Genomic DNA, 15,210 nt, shown 5'->3' on the forward strand with positions numbered 1-15,210 from the left:
ATTTTATTGATCCACTCATCTGTTGATGGGCATTTGGGTTGATTCCAACTTTTGGCAATAGTGAACAATGCTGCTATGAACATTGGTGTACATATATCTGTTTGTGTCCTTGTTTTCAGTTCTGCTGGGTATAAACCCAGCAGTGGTATTGCTGGGTCATATGGCAAATCTATGGCTAGTTTTTTGAGAAACCGCCATACTGTCCTCCAGAACGGTTGGATCCTTCTGCATTCCCACCAGCAGTGGATGAGTGTTCCCCTTCCTTCACATCCTCTCCAGCACTTGTATTCTTCTGTTTTTTTCATAGCTGCCAATCTTATGGGTGTAAGATGGTATCTCATTGTAGTTTTAATTTGCATTTCCCTGATAGCTAGAGATTTGGAACATTTTTTCATGTGCTTTTTTGCCATTTGTATTTCTTCTTCGGAGAAGTGTCTGTTTAAGTCTTTTTCCCATTTTTTAAATGGGTTGTTTATCTTTTTATTTTCAAGATATAGAAGTTCTTTATATATGCACGTTATAAGTTTCTTATCAGATATATGATTGCCAAATATTTTCTCCCACTGTGTGGGCTCCCTTTTTACTTTCTTGACAAACTCCTTTGAGGTGCAGAAGGCTTTAATTTTGAGGTAGTCCCATTTATCTATTAGTTCTTTTGCTGCTCGTGCTTTTGGTGAGATATTCATAAATCCATTTCCTATTACAAGGTCCTGTAGATGTTTCCCTACACTGCTTTCTAAGGTTTTTATGGTCTTGGCTTTTATATTTAGGTCTTTGATCCATCTTGAGTTGATCTTTGTATAAGGTGTGAGATGGTAATCCTCTTTCATTCTTCTACATATGGCTATCCAATTCTCCAGACACCATTTGTTGAATAGGCCACTCTCTCCCAGTTGAGAGGGTTTGGTGGCTTTATTGAATATTATGTGGGTGTATATGTGAGGTTCTATATCAGAGCTTTCAATTCGATTCCATTGGTCTATGTGTCTGTCCTTATGCCAATACCATGCTGTTTTCACCACCGTAGCTTTGTAGTATGTTTTGAAGTCAGGTAGTGTGATTCCTCCAATTTCGTTTTTCTTTTTCAGTATGTCTTTGGCTATTCGGGGTCTCTTTCCTTTCCAAATAAATTTCATAGTTAGTTTTTCTAGTTCCTTAAAGAAGGCTGCATTGATTTTTATTGGGATTGCATTGAATGTGTAGATCAGTTTTGGTAGGATAGACATCTTAATAATATTCAGTCTTCCTATCCATGAACAAGGAATAGTCTTCCATTTATTCAGGTCTTCTTTGATTTCCTTGAACAATCTTGTATAGTTCTCGGTGTATAAGTTCTTTACCTCTTTAGTTAAATTTATTCCTAAGTATTTGATTTTTTTATTTACTATTGTGAATGGTATTTGTTTCTTGATTTCCTCCTGATCTTGCTCATTATTAGTGTACAGGAATGCTACTGATTTTTGCGCATTGATCTTATAACCTGCGACTTTACTAAACTCATTTATGAGTTCTAGAATCTTCGTTGTAGATCTCTCAGGGTTTTCTATGTATAGGATCATGTCATCTGCAAATAATGAAATTTTGACTTCTTCCTTTCCAATTTGAATGCCTTCTATTTCTGGTTCTTGCCTCAGTGCTCAAGCAAGTACTTCTAAGACAATGTTAAATAGGAGCGGAGACAGTGGGCATCCTTGTCTTGTTCCTGAGTTTAGAGGGAAGGAGTCTAGGATTTCTCCATTGTAAACAATATTGGCTTTAGGTTTTTCATATATACTCTTTATCATGTTCAAAAAATTTCCTTGTATTCCAATCTTTTGGAGTGTTTTTATCAAGAAAGGGTGCTGTATTTTGTCAAATGCTTTTTCTGCATCAATAGATATAATCATGTGATTTTTTTCCTTCAATCTGTTTATATGGCGTATTACGTTGATTGATTTTCTTATGTTGAACCATCCTTGCATACCTGGGATGAATCCCACTTGGTCGTGGTGTATAATACGTTTAATGTGTTGTTGAATACGATTAGCAAGTATTTTGTTAAGTATTTTTGCGTCTAGATTCATTAGAGAAATTGGTCTGTAATTTTCCTTTCTTGTGATGTCTTTGTTTGGCTTTGGTACTAGGGTAATGGTGGCATCATAGAAGGAGTTGGGTAATGTTCTTTCTGTTTTGATTTTTTGGAATAGTTTCAGCAGGATTGGTGTCAGTTCTTTCCGGAATGTTTTGTAGAATTCACCTGTGAAGCCATCTGGCCCTGGGCTCTTCTTAGTTGGGAGATTTTTAATAACTGATTCTATCTCTCTGCTTGTGATTGGTTTGTTAAGATCATCAATTTCTTCTTTTGTCAATATGGGCTGCTTATGTGTTTCTAGGAATTTGTCCATTTCCTCTAGATTGTCATTTTTGTTGGAATATAGTTTTTCAAAATATCCTCTTATGATAGTCTTTATTTCTGTGGGGTCAGTGGTGATATCGCCTTTCTCATTTCTTATTTTGTGTATTTGCATCTTCTCTCTTTTTTTTTTGTTAGTGTTGCTAAAGGTTTGTCAATTTTGTTAATCTTCTCAAAAAACCAGCTCTTGGTCTTGTTTATCTGTTCAAGTGCTTTCTTATTTTCTATTTCATTTAGTTCTGCTCTTATCTTTGTTATTTCCTTCCTTCTTCTTCCTGTTGGGTTACTTTGTTGTTGTTTTTCTAATTCCTTCAAATGTGCAGTTAGTTCTTCAATTTTTGCTCTTTCTTCTTTTTTGATATATGAATTTATGGCTATAAACTTCCCTCTCAGTACTGCTTTTGCTGCATCCCATAAATTTTGGTATGTTGTGTTATCATTATCATTTGTTTCAAGGTAGTCATTGATTTCTTTTGAGATTTCCTCTTTGACCCACTGTTTTTCTAAGAGTGTGCTGTTTAATTTCCAAATCGTGGTGTGAAATCTGGGCTTCTGTCCCTTGCAAATCTCCAGCTTGACTCCACTGTGGTCAGAGATAATGTTTTGTATTATTTCAATCTTTCTGAATTCATTCAGCCTTTCTTTGTGGCCTAGCATATGATCTATCTTGGAGAATGATCCATGTGCGCTTGAGAAAAATGTATATCCTGCTGTGTTTGGGTGTAGCGATCTATATATATCTATTAGATCGAGCTCCTCTAATATACTATTCAGATGTTTTGTTTCTTTGGTGATTCTCTTTTGAGATGTTCTGTCCAGAGTTGATAGTGGTGTATTAAAATCCCCCACTATAATTGTAGATGTATCTATTCTTTCACTTAGTTTTTCCAGCGTTTGCCTGACGTATTTAGAGGCACCCTTGTTAGGGGCATAGATATTTATGATTGTTCGATCTTCTTGACAGATTTTCCCTTTCACTAAAATGTAGTATCCTTCTTTGTCTCTCACAATTGTTTCGCATTTAAAGTCTATTTTGTCTGATATTAATATAGCTACTCCTGCCTTTTTTTGGTTATTGTTAGCTTGTATGATTGTTTTCCAGCCATTCACTTTCAATCTCCATGCGTCTCTGGGTCTAAGATGTGTCTCTTGTAGACAGCATATGGATGGGTCATATTTCCTTATCCAATGTCCCAGTCTGAATCTTTTGATAGGTGAGTTTAATCCGTTGACATTCAGTGTTATTACTATCAAGGAATTATTTGTGCTAGCCATATTTTGATTGGATTTGTGTTCGTCATATTTTGTTTGTATATATTTTTTTTGTCTTTTTTGTTATTGTTGTTGGTCTTATACTCTCCTCCAACTCTGCCTTTCCTGTTTTTTCCTTTCTTCCTGTAGAACTCCCTTTAGAATTTCTTGAAGGGGAGGTTTCTTGTTGGTATACTCTTTCAGTTTCTGTTTGTCTGCGAATATTTTGAACTCTCCATCATGTTTGAATGCTGATTTAGCTGGATAGAGTATTCTTGGTTGGAAATTTCTTTCCTTTAGTACCTTGACTATATCATACCACTGCCTTCTTGCCTCCATGGTTTCAGAAGAGAAATCAGCACTTAATCTAATTGAGCTTCCCTTGTATGTGATGGTTTTCTTTTCTCTTGCTGCTTTTAGGATTTTCTCTTTGTCTTGAGCATTGGATAATTTGACAAGTATATGTCTTGGGGTGGGCCTGTTGGGGTTTATGACTTGTGGAGTGCGCTGTGCTTCTTGGATATGTACATCTGTCTCTTTCAGTAGATTTGGGAAGTTTTCAGCCATTATTTCCTGCAACATTCCTTCTGACCCCTTTCCCTTCTCTTCACCTTCTGGAATGCCTATAATACGTATGTTTGAGCGTTTTGCATTGTCATTCAGGTCCCTAAATCCTAATTGGATTTTTTCTATCTTCTTATTGACCCCTTCTGCTATCTGTTTGATTTCTGAAGTACTGTCTTCCACATCACTAATTCTCTGCTCTGTCTCTTCTAGTCTGCTGATATTTGCTGCAAGTGTATTTTTGATTTCTTGAACTGTGGTGTTCATTCCCATCATATCTGTTATGTTTTTGCGTATGTCTGCAATTTCCCCTCCAAGTGATTTCTTCATGTTGTTAACCTCTTTCATTACTTCGTCAAATTTGTCGGTGATAAATGTTCTGAGATCTTTCATTGCTTGTGCCAAGTTTTGCTCCCCTTCGTGATTATTGGTTTGTTGATTGGATTCAGCCATGTTTTCCTGATTACTGGTTTGGTTTGTAGATTTTTGTTGCTTTCTGGTCATCTCTTTATCTTGACGGATTTAATCAGTTCCTTAGCTTCTTTGTCTGCTCTTGGAGGTTAATTAGCTGTTATTTTTGCATAGGTGTTATATCTTCTCTTTGTCACTTTTTTCTTCTTATTCTAGTTTCTTGTTGTTGGTTAAGTTCACTTTAAAGGAAAGTATTAGTGTTGGGGGAAGGCAATTGTGTAAGCAAGGGAAAAGTGTAAAGTAATATTGGTGATATATGTTAACAAAGCAAGAATATGAGATCTGGGAGGATGGAGGTTAGATTTATGTAAATTGTGTAGAGTTTTAGCAGTAGGTAGAGTACCTATTATGAGGTAGGTGATTGAATATGGGAGGATTATGGTATGAGCTAAAAAGTATTGATTTCGTGAGAGAGGGAAAGAGAAAAAAAAATGGTAATAGTTTCAAGAGTGGATAACAGACAGAAAACAAAACATAGGTATTAGAAATTAAGACTTAGACCCTTCGTGGATTGAAGAAAGGGAGGTGGGAGGTGGAATATGGGAGAGCCAGTAGATGGTGGCGGATATCAAGATGTAGGGGAAAGAGGATAGTGCAGGTAGGCTAAATCAGTTCACACAGAAATGAGGCAGTGGAGAATGAGAAAACCCCAGCGAATGTGAGGTGTTTCCTGCCGCACCTATTTTATAATTGAGTTAAAATAAACTAAGTAGAATATGAGGGACAAGAGGAAGAGAGACAACAGAGAAAAAGAAAGAAAGAAAAAAAAAGAAAGTGGGGGGGAAGGGACGAGAGGAAGAAAGTAGAAGGGGATGGGCAAGGGGTGGGGAACAGATAGGGGAAAGAAAAAAAAAAAACAGATATGCACAACCCAGAATTAAAACACCCACTTCACAGCACCTACCACGAAAAAAAGCCTTAAATAACTTAGTAAAAGAAAGACTTTGGGGGATACGCTGTGAGAGAAGACTAGGGGATAATGCGGTGTTAGCAATCAGGAAATTGAAAAAAGTAAAGAATAAGTTAAAATGAAAATAAAAACAAAACAAAATGAAACGATAAGGAAAGAACGCCAACGTTGAAGGCTAGGGCATTTAAGGACCTCAGATGGGCCTCAGTGTGTGATGGATTCAGGGATGGAAAGTCTGAGATATTGAGGTCTCAAGAGATGTGAGTCTCTGTGGTGTGGGCCACCAGATTTTAGGGAATTCAGACTTGGCACCCTCCAATCTGGTCTACAGGAAGCCTGGGAGCCCCGCAGTGTAACACAGCCCTCAGGGATCCCCTCAGCTGGGTGCCAGCCTTAAGGGGGAAGTCAGATCTGCAAACTCTATATTATGACTGAACCCTGCAATTCATTTACTTAGCTGGGCTCATTAGTATATTTCACTTCAGCTTTTAGACAGCTCCCGTCCTGTGATTCCAAACCTCTGCCACTAGAGGGCGCCTCTGCACCGCAGCCACTTTGCTAGTACAGATCTGAAGCCCGGCCTGTGACGCCGAAAACAGATTTGAAAATCAGATTTCCCAAGCTTCGCAAAATATTCCCTAATCTGCTTCCAGACGTATCCCCCTCCCTTGCCGCAGCCTAATACAACTTTCCGATTATGTCTCTTTATTGCCTACAGCCTATTTGGGTCGGAGACCGGCTGCCGGGCTTTTGGGGGCGGGGCTTCAGGCGGAAGCACTATTGTTTATGTTCGCAATCACAAGTTTCTCCCGCTTCACAACAAAGCACCGTCTATCTTCCCAAATCGCACTGCAAAGGCGACCCGTCGCATCAACCCGTGCACAGCTCGCCCAGAGCTCGTAAACTCCTCGAGAACTCAGAGCCGTGTAAAAGCGGTGCCGCTGGGCTGAACCGCGACTCCCCCCACCCGCAGCAAGGAGGAGCCCGCGCGTGGGTCTCACCCACAGGCAATAGAACCCAAACTATATCTACTAGACCAATCCTCTCCGTTACCTTTCCACCCAATCGATGTCCAGGCACTTCTGCCCTGCAAAAATCCCAAAAAAGCCCGGCCTTGGAGAGCCTGCAGCCGCGCCCAACCGTCTCCTCCCGGGACCTACCGCAAAGGCAAGTTCACTCAGCGACCATCTTGCCTCCCCCGGAACCCCAATTGCAGCAGTTATTTTTTAAACAAATTTTATTGATACATATTAATGAAGCAAGCATACAGTTCATCCAAAGTGTACTATCAGTGGTATTTGGTATAATTACATAGTCGTGCATTCATTGTTTCAATCAGTCTTAGTCTTTTTGTTGTTTAATTGTAGTTCTTTATGATTTCTGGGAATCAAACACTTATCAGGTATATGGTTCTAAATTTTTTTCACTTCCCTTTTTGTTTTTTTAACTTTAGTGCAATTTAGTAATTGAAAATATAAAACAATAATTTAGAAATAAAAAAATACAGTTGAATAAAAACGTACATTTGTCAAATGTACTGTATACGTATATATATATATTTTTAATCGTACAATGTTACACAGTATATTTGGTTCATGGTAATGAAATCATACAGTATTTGTCCTTTTGTGCCTGGCTTACTTTGTTCAACATAATGTCCTCCAGATTCATCCATGTTGTCATATGCTTTACAACTTCATTTCTTCTTACAGCTGTGTAATATTCCATCATTTGAATACACCATAGCTTGTTTATCCATTCCTCAGTTGATGGATACCTGGGATTTTTCCGACTTTTGGCAATTCGTGAACAACACTGCTATAAACATCGGTGTGTAGATACCTATTTGTGGCACTGCTGTCAGTTCTTCTGGGTATATACCAGTCAATGATATTGCTGGGTTCCATGGTAAGTCTATATTCAACTTCGTTAAGAACTGCCAAACAGTCCTCTACAGTGGCTGTAGTGTTCTTCATTCCCACCAACAGTGTTTAAGTGTTCCTGTCTCTTGACATCCTCTCCAGCATTTGCAGTTCTCTGTCTTAATAGTGGCCATTGTGATAGGTGTGACATGATATCTCATTGTAGTTTTTTATTTCACTCCCCTTCCCCCCACCCCAGTTGTCTGCTCTGTGTGTCCATTCACTGTGTGTTCTTCTGTGACTGCTTCTATCCTTATCAGCGGCACCAGGAATCTGTGTTTCTTTTTGTTGCGTCATCTTGTTGTGTCAGCTCTCTGTGTGTGCAGCGCCCTTCTTGGGCAGGCTACACTGTCTTTTGCGCTGGGTGTCCCTCCTTACAGGGCGCATTCCTTGGGCGTGAGGCTTCCCTACACGGGGGACACCCCTGCATGGCACAGCACTCCTTGTGTGCACCAGCATTGTGCAAGGGCCAGCTCCACATGGGTCAGGGAGGCCTGGGGTTTGAACGGTGGATCTGTCATGTGGTAGGTGGACACCCTATCCGTTGGGCCAAGTCTGCTTCCCTCATTGTAGTTTTGATTTGCATTTCCCTAGTCACTGATGTTGAACATTTTTTCATTTGTTTTTTTTTTTTGCCATTTATATTTCTTTGGACAAATATCTGTTCCAGCCTTTTGCTCATTTTTTAATTGGGTCATTTGTCTTTTTATTGTTGAATTGTAACATCTCTTTATACTGAATATTAAACCCTTATTGGATATATTATTTCCAAATATATTCTCCCATTGAGTTGGCTGCCTTTTCACCCTTTTGACAAAGTCCTGTGAGGTGCAAGAGTGTTTAATTTTGAGGCAGTCCCATTTATCTCTTATTTTCTTTTGTTGCATGTGCTTTGGGTGTAAGGTCCAAGAAACCACTACCTACTACAAGGTCTTGAAGATGTTTCCCAACATTTTCTTCTAGTAGTTTTATGGTTCTGGCTTTTATATTTCAGTTTTTGATCCAATTTTTCAGTTGATTCTTGTATAGGGAGTGAGATAAGGGTCCTCTTTCATTCTGTTGGTTCTAGATATCTAGTTCTCCCAGCACCATTTGTGGAAGAGACTGTTTTTATGCCATTAACATGGGCTGGTATGTTTTTCAAAAACCATTTGGTTGTAGAGGTGAGGGTGCTCCGAACCAGTGGGGGCGAGTTCTAGGACCTGTGGGAAGGAGCGGGGGTAGGGGACGAGAAGAATGGAGGCAAGACAGGATTCTGATCAAGCCTCGTTTATTGGGGGTAGAACATGGGAATATATACTGAGGGAAGGGAACGTGTCCACAGGTGATAGGTTGGTCTTGCGTGTGGCAGACGTCCAGGAAGGGAATTGGCTGAAAGTTTGCGCTGGGTCTGCAGAGTTTCGCGCCTTGCGCATGCGTGGTGCTGTGGTTACCAGAGTTGTGGCGGGAAGGGGAGAACAAACAAGGAGGAAGAAGAAGGAGAAAATGGCGGGGCAGGGTTGTGAAATCCACCATGTTGTTGGAGGCTGTAAATAGGTTTTACAGCGGGTGGCTCCCCACAGGTCCCCCTTCTCTGTTTAATGTGCTGTGAACTGAAGAAAAGAACAGCTGGCGATGGCTCAGTTAGGGCAGGGCTTATACTCAGTGGTGACGTGTGGCTGCAAGGTGCTCCCGTACTGGGGGGTGCTGTGCCTGTCTTAGGTCGGGGCTGCACCCGTTAAGTGATCAGTCTTACCCGTCATTGGGAATCGTGGCAGCGAAAGGCCACATCCCTGTCTTAGGTTGACTGATGGGTGAGCCCAGTTGCCCGTCATTGGCTAACCAGACCAGCGCCTCAGCGACAAACGACTTGCAAATATAACAGACTATAACAGGGAGCTCTATACCACGCATGACATGCATGACATACTGAGATTAGTGGGTGAGGCAACACCCGCCCTGGTCTGTTTAAACAAGGGTGCCCGCTGCCCTTATGAGCTGCTAAATCCCTTACTGAAGCCGTTCAGTGATATCAATTAAACAGAGAAGGCTAAGCCGTGATAGGGGCTGTGGTGTTCATGGGCGGGGAAAACAGGCAAGGAAAGGAAACACTATTAGAATACAGGTTGGTGATAAGGTAACATAAGAAATTTGCATTTTCAAAGACTGGTTGTTTGTTCTTTGGTCCGGATAGGCTGGTATTGACGAACAGCGGCAAGATACATCATGTGGGCAGAGATTTGCTTCATCCTTTCTTGGAGAAATTTAAGGAGGCAAGGCGCAAATGCACAGATTAAAAGGAAAGCGATTAGGGGGCTGAGGAGGGGACCTAGCCAGATCACGAGGGGAGAGGTGAGCCAGGCAGACAAGGGGGAGGTTGATTGGGAGGGCAGTATTCCTTCCAGCAATTCTTGCAATTTCTTAACATTTTGCTCAACAATACCAGATTCATTTATATAGTAGCAGCATTCTTCCTGAAGAAAAAGGCAGGTTCCTCCTTTTTCAGCTGTAAGTTTAAGGCCCTACGGTTTTGTAAGGCTACTTGGGCGAGTGATGTTAGTTGCCGCTGCAGAGAGTCAAGAGACTGCGCACTGGATTCTAGGCTAATTTGTTGTTGTTGTTTAAAGTATTGCAAGCTGATGAGGCCATGACTAAGAGCACCACCTACTGTGGCAGCTGCAGCGACTGAACCTGTGAGGCTAATTTTTTACCAATATAGGGAGGAAGGCAGCTCTCTTTGACACAGATGGGGATAGTAAAAGTTTTTTAGTCTGCCTTCTCCATAGTATGTTAGTTGCGGGGTAATGGCTACTAGGATGCAAGGACTCATTTTTATAGAATAGAGCATTTTTGGGTTATAGTTAATTTTCCAACCACAAACACATAAGGATCTCTTACACATGCCTGAAGATGAATTTGATTTAAATGCAGATATTGACCATTCTTACTATTATTCCCAATCCATTCTATAGTAGGAGCTATTCCTAGAAAAACTTTCCACAGATTCTTCTGCTTGTGTATAGATGTAATATTACACCATGGAGAAGGGATCCATTTCCCTTTCTGTTTCCAAACACTATTATTTTTAGTAAAAATTATATTTTGTTGTCCTTTACTATTTAGACCATGCCAAATAAATCTGTCATTATATTCAATGGGACTCCCCATAGGGGCACTTTCCCACACTATTCCATAGGAATCATTAAAAATGACAGATTCTCTTCCTATATGGCATTCTTTTCATCCTTCTTTATCCCTACTGTCTTTTTGCGGACAATCATAAGTAGGCTTTTTAGTCATGATTAAATCATAAGAGGGAAATAAAGTCACAATAAACTGAGTATTATTATTTTTAAAGATAGTTATGGCCCGATTTTTAACATAAATACAGGAAGGATGGTTACCAATGCATAAGCGTTGATAATCAAATGGTAATATGAGATTATTGATTCTTTGTCCTTCTTCATAGAGTTTAATTGGCAATCAATCATCAATTGGTCCAGGGAATATACGGGTTTTATTCAGATATATATGAAAGAATGAATCTTTCCAGGTTAACACTTTAAGTAATAGGGGGTTAGGTATATAGGCCCAATAAGTGTAATTACCGGCAGCTTCCTCATTACTTACGATCACTGTCATCAGAAGTTGTAGAAGACTCTATCTCTTCATTCTGGGGTTTAATCCTTTTCGCAGATAACTAAATTTGTTCTCCATTTTCTGAAATGATAAGAGCATAGCCTCACCCCCTTACTTTAATCCTGCCTTTTTTCCCATTCATTGCTTAAAATATCTTTCTAGAATATTGGTTGATCTTCATTTCCTGTGTCTACTGTAGATGTTTGACATTTTCCAGAGTGACATTCTGCAGGTGTTACTGAATTATAAACATTAAGAAAATGTAAAGTAAATAAAGCTTTTGCTAATTAATCTTTTGGTGTCATAATACCATTATTTCCCCCTTTTTTGTTTTAAAAGCATAGTTTTTAGGGTATGATGGCTGCATTCAACTATGGTTTGACCTGTAGGATTATAAGGAATATTAGCAACATATTGAATACCATATTTTAAAAGGAAAGATTCAAAGGATTTACTAATGTAGGAAGGTCTATTTTTAGTTTTAATTTTCAAAGGGCATCCCATTACAGCAAAAGCAGACCAGAGGTGTGAGTGAACATGATGAAACCGTTCCCCACTTTGAGCAGTAGCCCACATAAAATGAGAATAAATGTCAATATAAACATGAACATATTGTAGTTTACCAAAGGATGGTATGTGAGTAACATCCATCTACCTTAATTGATTAGGAGTCAGGCCTCTGGGATTAGTTCCAGCCTGAAAAGGCACCACTGTTAGTGGTCCACAAGTAGGACAAGCGTGAATAATTTTTTGTGCCTGTAGTTTTGTTAACTTTTGATACAAAATTTATTTCGCAGGCCTTTAGCATTAATATGAGTTAGAGCACGAGCACCTTGTAAACAACTTACTAATAAATCAGCTCGAGCATTGTTTGCTGTCATAGGACTAGGCAAAGAGTTACGAGAGATATATGAGTAATGTAAATAGGTCTTAGCCTAATGACATGTTGCAAGTCAGCGAAAAGTTGAGATAACTCATTAGTAGCAAAGATATGAGCTGTTTCAATATGCTTGACAGTAAGACTTACATATTTAGAGTCAGAGACAACATTCAAGGGCTCTTAAAACATTTGTAAAACTTTAATGATGGCTGAAAGCTCTGTGCATTGAGCAGATGAATAAGGAGTTTGCTAAAGCTGTTCTTTTTGAGAAATAATGTATGCTGCTTTTTTATTACTATTACTATCAGTAAATACTGTACAAGATGATTGGGCTATGCACACAGCCCTGAAAAGCACTGCAAAAGTCTATTGTTGGGTTTTTTACAGATAGGGGAATGCAGCTGGCTTGATTTGTCTAAGAAGACACTAAAGAAAGTCTTAGCAAGTTTTAAAACAAAGTGATAGCAATACAGCTGGACTTTAACTTTTTGCAACAAACTAGTAGTGTTTGGGATTGCTGCATACTAGTGTTGTCACTTTAATCTATGATAAGAGGTTGTTTCTGTGACACATACTCTTTCATAATAATTAAAACCATAATTAACCATATTGTACATTTCTTTAATATTATGCTGAAATATTGGTAACTTTATACACTCTTAAGCATTTATAGAAACCTTTTTTTCATACGACTTTAATTAATAGAGGGTTTAAGGAAAGAAAAACTTGTTAATTTTATAACACTGTAAAACACCTTTTATGTAACTTATAACATATTAAATGAACTCAATTATTACTTTAATTTTTCTTTCAAGGTAAAAGAACAAATCTCTTATAATTAGTTTGGAATAAAAGACTACTGTTCAGGATTAGGTTTTGAGAAAGCAGTTCTGAACATTACGTTCCTTCAAAAGAGACAAAACCTTCCCCTGTTGGAACACCGAGGAAACGGTAAGCACAAGAAGCACGAGAAGCTATCTTGACAAGACAGACTTTCTTTGTATACTGATTATTGAGGATAAGAACTTTTACCAAAACAGATTAATGATGAGAGGCCTTGAGAAAGAATAAAAATTTTCAACTTTACATCAGCATACTACTTGATATTAAAGCCTTTAAAGTTTTATAGATAGACCCATCAAATCTTATTCAACTTTAACTATAAAAATTCCTTTTTCCATGAACCTTCTGCACTTTTAGTATTCACTCAGGTTTTGTTCCATATTTTACTCTTTCTTAATAACCAATCATTTTATCTTAGGACAAAATCATTTCCTGTTTCCTTAATAATAAAAACACATTTCATATAGCCCACATACGAAGTTATCAAGCAAACTTGTTATAACATAATACCGTGAACACTAAACAAGCTTATTAAAATAATGAACTTTACTTTAAATACTTAGTAGCATGCAATATCAGAAACAGTTTTCTAGAAGCAAGTTGGCAGGGGAGGCTGGTTGCTGCCAATCTTACCTGTAATCAAATTACCTTTTATTATTATTATTATTATTATTAATTCAGGTTTGTTTAATAATGACCTTTTGGAATTAGCCACTTAAACACTTTAATGTAAACAATGCTTCATAAGACCTTTTATAATTATTTATAACCATATAACTATAATTATATCATTTTGAGACAAATTTCATCTTCACAGAACACATTCCCTTACTTAAAGTTATCACAATACCTTCTACAACTTGCCACATGCAAATTAAGTTCCAAGAGTTTATGAAAATTAGCCATCCTACTTTAGGACAAAACACCTTTTTGCAAAAACTTATTAAATTTCAGTTAGCATTGTCACAAACTTTTAACTTTTTTAATATTCATTTAAGTTTTGCATTCTTCATATTATCCTGTGAAGAAAAATAAGTTATTCATTTCAATCTAGACAAGAACCATTTTTTATGAAAAGGCATAGTAATTTTGTTAATCAAGACTTACAATTTTTATTATTGTAGATATCTTATTAACATTTAAACTTATGTATTAATATAATAAACTTAAATATTAATATAAGCGCTTATTTAATTTTTGGCCATTTGAATAGAGCTTTTTTAAAAATATCTACTAATTTATATTTACCATCCGGAGGTATCACAATATACAATGACATTGAACAGACAGACAAACGCAAAACAATTACAACACATTAACAGAAACATACAATGTATTTACAATCAATTCATAATTCTTTACTTTCTTGGTATAGCTGCTTTTAAATCCTCTGTTATATAGCACATCTTAGATTGTACCTCTTAAGATTTCTTCTGGAATTCATGTCGCCTGTAATATGCAAGCTTGTGCTTGGAAACATTATTAGTTATCAGCAATTAGTTAAAATAACTTGAGCAGCATAAATGTAGTTAAGTTTTTATTTTGCAGTTTAGGCAGACCATTAACACACATTTTTGGATTATTACTGTAAGACTGTACTGAGACTTGAAGTTCTGGAGAAAACTATTGATTTAAAACTGAAAATTCCTGTTGGACCTTGATAAAAAACTTGGTACTAATTTTATTATCTTGGTTAAATAAGCCCAATCAAAATTAGCATGGAAACAAAACAAAACACAAATGTTGCCACGTTTTTCTCTCTTTCCAGTGGCTAAACTATATTAGCCCTCACTAGCCCAGAGCTGCATTGTGATGTAGACAGCAGGGAGTTTGAAGAGTTACGAAAGGGATTGGCGTGTGCCGGAAGAAAGTTGATTGCCTCATAAGCTTGTTTTGGTTTTGGGGCCTGTGGCTGGCCCTGCCTCCCGTTTCCCTGATGGGGAGGGAGAGGTTGGCCCTGCATGTTGGCAACGAGGACAGACTCTAGGGGCACTACTAGGCTTTTTGTTAAATACCAGGGGTGGGACAGTCTTGGGCGAAATGGCTGGGATCACCGCACTTAAAACAAGCTCTTTTTTGCTGCGGCTGTAAAACCTCTTTTAAAGCTGCCGCCGTAGCAAGGCCTTGTTGGTAGGCGGGGCTAATTTCAGGACAAAGCCTGATGTAACCAGAAAAGTCCTCCTTCTTTCTACAAGGTCTAACCGTGGCCTGACAAGCCGCATTTGCATTATCAAAGGCAATTTGCTTTACATAGTCTGTTTCTGTGTTGGTATCGCCAAACAGTCTTTCTGCAGCTGTGCACAATCTGCCTACAAAATTTGAAAAGGGTTACTCTGGCCCCTGCTTAATATTAGTGAGG

At 38.3% G+C, this 15,210-nt stretch overlaps 1 protein-coding gene across 1 annotated transcript in view; it reads left to right on the plus strand.

Annotated features, from left to right (window-relative positions):
- Positions 1 to 15,210, plus strand: part of FUNDC2 (FUN14 domain containing 2) — a 101,896-nt gene that overhangs the window by 11,517 nt on the left and 75,169 nt on the right. The gene's annotated exons all lie outside the window — the stretch shown is intronic.

Source organism: Dasypus novemcinctus, chromosome X (genome assembly GCF_030445035.2).
Source record: "Dasypus novemcinctus isolate mDasNov1 chromosome X, mDasNov1.1.hap2, whole genome shotgun sequence".
In the NCBI taxonomy this organism is placed as follows: domain Eukaryota; kingdom Metazoa; phylum Chordata; class Mammalia; order Cingulata; family Dasypodidae; genus Dasypus; species Dasypus novemcinctus.